General features: G+C 39.1%; 1 protein-coding gene across 1 annotated transcript in view; it reads right to left on the reverse strand.

The window, feature by feature from the left end:
• LOC121369981 overlaps window positions 1-4,347 on the reverse strand; it is a 12,423-nt gene extending 8,076 nt beyond the window's left edge. Inside the window, exon 1 of the mRNA XM_041495064.1 lies at window positions 2,638-4,347. The gene's annotated coding sequence lies outside the window, so the exon portion shown is untranslated. The remainder of the gene's footprint in view (window positions 1-2,637) is intronic.
• Between the last annotated feature and the right edge of the window lie 213 nt (window positions 4,348-4,560).

The following is a 4,560-nucleotide window of genomic DNA, read 5'->3' on the forward strand; positions in this document are numbered from 1 at the left end:
ACTTGTAGAAATATCACGTGACGTGCTAAAAATTATGACGTAAAACACTCATATAGGTCACCACACATAGGCGTACAAGTACACGTAAGAAATCTAAACCTCTCTAATATGTTCTGATGTACTGGTACAGTTATCAAACTTTTTGGCTAGTTCACTAAAACATGACTTCATTTCATCCATTTTTGTTTCTAGTTCATTTGATTTGTTTGTACCTACTAAGCTGCTGAAATGGGTTTTAAAATATGTCAAATTTTTGTGGCAATGCTGTAGAACAAACCATCTTCTGTTTCAAAACCCAACAACTTGTGATAATCAGGATGGACTGGATAATGGTGAAATGCTGATTCTATGTCTGTTTTTGCCATCAAAGCTCCTTGATCAAGTTGTCCTCTTTGGTATCGCCTTGTGTTCCATGAGGGGTAGAGTTGTCCTCTTTGGTATCTCCTTGTGTTCCATGAGGGGTAGAGTTGTCCTCTTTGGTATCTCCTTGTGTTCCACGAGGGGTAGAGTTGTCCTCTTTGGTATCTCCTTGTGTTCCACGAGGAGTAGAGTTGTCCTCTTTGGTATCTCCTTGTGTTCCAGGAGGGGTAGAGTTGTCCTCTTTGGTATCTCCTTGTGTTCCACGAGGAGTAGAGTTGTCCTCTTTGGTATCTCCTTGTGTTGCACGAGGAGTAGAGTTGTTCTCTTTGGTATCTCCTTGTGTTCCATGAGGAGTACAGTTGTCCTCTTTGGTATCTCCTTGTGTTCCATGAGGGGTAGAGTTGTCCTCTTTGGTATCTCATTGTGTTCCATGAGGGGTAGAGTTGTCCTCTTTGGTATCTCCTTGTGTTCCATGAGGAGTAGAGTTGTCCTCTTGGGTATCTCCTTGTGTTGCATGAGGAGTAGAGTTGTCCTCTTTGGTATCTCCTTGTGTTCCATGAGGGGTAGAGTTGTCCTCTTTGGTATCTCCTTGTGTTCCATGAGGAGTAGAGTTGTCCTCTTTGGTATCTCCTTGTGTTCCATGAGGAGTAGAGTTGTTCTCTTTGGTATCTCCTTGTGTTCTATGAGGGGTTGAGTTGTCCTCTTTGATTCATGTTATAAATCGTTCGTCCTCTCTTTGGTGTACGAATGAGGGTTGAAATGGCTGGTGTGGTAACGCTACCTTTCTTTTGGATTACATGTTGGCATTGTTCTCTTTTCCTGGTTGTTACATCTGTCGTTTTGATCCTGGGTATGTGGCAAGAGGACTGAGTAAACCAGGCCAAATTTTGGTAAGACCACATGTTGATATGTTGATACCAGCTTGCTGATACAAAGTGAGTTGAGATGTTTTGAGTCTCTGTATTTAAACAGCTGTTGTTTTGGCTCACTCTAAGCATGCTTATATATTGTACACTAGTATTGACGCAGATTTCATTGAAATATTTATCAAGATCTGGGTTTTTTCTCCTCAAGAATGTTCTGGTGAAAGACTTCGCTAATGTACCTCAGTGTGGTTCCAAGCTTAGCTACAGTTCTGATTAGTTCTTCGACTACAGGCACTTCCTAACCAATGTTAGCATAACTCTCCAGAGAAAACATGACTCCATCCACTCACTGTTAATCAATGACATCCCTATCTAGGTTGTTCCCTCCAGCCATCAGTACCACGATTCCTGGTTGTATCTGTTGCACTGCCCCATCCAGTCGAGGAACAATAGAAGACAAAGTGCCTCCACTCTGTAACAATATATGCACGCAAAACTCGCACTCAGATAGTTTCAGGTTAAACCATTCTGGTGAACGCATATTAGCAAATTCTTCCAATCGCTTTATAAAAGAGTGACCAATAATTAAAACATTAATCACTATTGGCTCGATTACCTATAGACAGCAGGTACTGGCAATATGGAAACAACACAATGCAGCTGAAGACAATGTAAAATAACAAATTAATAACGGTAAATTTGTTACCGTACCTTTGGTGTTTCTACCAATAAAAGAACCTGTTAACTTTGAAGAACAAGTAATCTTTCTTGTGTCTTCTGTGCTTGATGTAATGGCACACCGTATACAACTCTAAACATTTACATAACAATAAATATTTAAAGTTTGGAATTATAAATCAAATGGTGATCAATTATTCCATTTGTTTGCAACAAATACACTTGTAATAAAAGTGTTTTTCTTTTTTACAAAGACTTTTTTTTGTTTTCCTCCTGTTGAAAACACCTCTGTCTCCAAGTTAGAGGTTGAAGTGACTTCACCCTCCGAACTGGATCTAGCTTCACCCCAGCAGGTGTTAGTAATCTTCCATGATGATCTCAGTGTTTGCCAAGAGCACATTCATTCGCACCTTGCATTTCTCTCTCACGTTTTTGCATAACTTGATCATGTACAGCTTGGTGTCTGCCCATCGGACTATTTCTCATTATAGCCAGTGCACCCTGACTGGTATATCAAAGGCTATGGTATGTGCTATCATGTCTGTGGGATTGTGCATATAAAAGATCCCTTGCTACTACTGAAAAAATGTAGCGGGTTTCCTCCTAAAGACAATATGTCCAAATTATTGAATGTTTGATATCCAATGTGCTCTAGTGGTGTTGTTAAACAAAACAAACTTTGACTTGGTGTTTCCGTAAACATTTTGACGATGTGGCTTAGTTTTGTCTTCACCTGGTAACCTGTGGATGTCTTCACCTGGTGACCTGTGGATGTCTTCACCTGGTAACCTGTGGATGTCTTCACCTGGTAACCTGTGGATGTCTTCACCTGGTAACCTGTGGATGTCTTCACCTGGATGTCTTCACCTGGTAACCTGTGGATAGCTTGGATATCATTTGGATCAACATCCTCGCCCATAAATTGAATATATCAATAAATTTGTCTAATATATTTTCGCATTTTTCTTTGGGATGTCTTGTAGTTTCACAATTCGTTTCCATAAATATTGTTTATTTCTATTAACCAATGTTTGTATTTTTAATGAAAGTTTCCAGGGTGTTATTAAACCATTCATTCATTCATTCATCCATCAGTTCGTCTGCTCATCAGTCCATCCATTTATCCGTCCATCCATCTGTCCATCACCCACCTACTTATTCACTTACTCAGTAGTACATTACAACTAGTTATATTTACTTATACATATAATTTTAGTCGACCTATTGAGTGTTTTACCATTTTCTAGTCGATGTTCCTTTGTCTGCTTTGACCATAACACACTCTCCAGTCTGTGAGGAGTACATACCCCTTGCTGCTTATTAAAAAAAAAAATGTGTGGCACGATTGTGTTTACTTTCTCATACCACATGTATACCTTTAGGTCCAACATGTACAGCTGAACCTGTGTATAAACGCCACCCTAAATACCAAATAAATGTGGGCTTATGTTTAGGTGGTCTTTATATTAAGGTAAAATATCACTCTTGTAATGTCAGTATGTACAGAATTAACACATGGGATGCACGTTTAAGGACAGGTGCCATTTATAGTATGGTTTAACTATAATTATGTATGTACATATCTATAGTGTGGGATGTGAGGGTAACTGTGTGTTGTTGTGTTTTTAGTGGTGGTGGGGGGGGGGGGGAGCTGATAACAATTTGTATTAATTTCATTTCATGTCATTTTGGCTTGATTTTCATGTTTATATCTAATTAAGATTCAAGCATGCTGACCAGGACACACACCTCAGCTATCTGTTCAGGGCAAGGATTAGTAGTTAGTTGTTAGTGTTTAGCAAGAGATAAGTTTGTGTTGTGACCTGACACTCCCCAGTGTGTGGTTCACATTCAGTGGAAACGGGGGGGGGGGGGGGGGCAAGGGAGCATGTGCCTCACCACTTTTCATATATTTTGCTTTATATTTGCTTTATAATAGTGTAAATGTGTATAAATATAAAAGTGTGCCCCCCCCCCCCCCCCCCCCACACACACACACACTTTTTGGCATCTCATCACACACACACACACACACGCATCATGAAATGGATTAACCACCATTACCTAGGACACTTACCGGGTAATATAAATCGATACCAGGAAGTATTTGTATATAGATGTTCTGTTTAATACCTGCCGCACCTACGACACTTCAAACAGCTTCTGGAAATAAACATACGAGTCAGTTTGTTATAAGAATGGAATTACCGGTATTTGTTCAAAGCTGACTTAGCCAATTTATTAACAAAGGTACACAGGATGTTTACCACAAACTGACCTGGTTATCTACCAAAACCTAGTAATCCCATTTAGTGGTTTTGTATGTCTTATTGAAATATCTTTGTGGGTATATCATATTGACATAAATAGCCTGGCTGTTCATTATATGTGTGTGAAAAAAAACTTGATCAATTTAATGCTATAGTTGAAATAAAATATTGTTCTTGAAGTTGTTTCTTTTCTCATTCATTTATTTAATCTTCAGGTGTGTGTGTGGGGGGGGGGGGGTGGTTCTTCTTCTTGTTGTTTTTTTCTATTCATTACTTTAACTTTGATTAAATGTGTCTTTAAGAGATGTATGGCCAAATGCATGGATCACCAAATGTAATTTCTGATTACTGTTTAGCAGTTCCAGATGTTTAAACATGCCCGGAAT

The sequence above is a fragment of the Gigantopelta aegis genome, chromosome 4 (genome assembly GCF_016097555.1).
Source record: "Gigantopelta aegis isolate Gae_Host chromosome 4, Gae_host_genome, whole genome shotgun sequence".
NCBI classification, from domain to species: domain Eukaryota; kingdom Metazoa; phylum Mollusca; class Gastropoda; order Neomphalida; family Peltospiridae; genus Gigantopelta; species Gigantopelta aegis.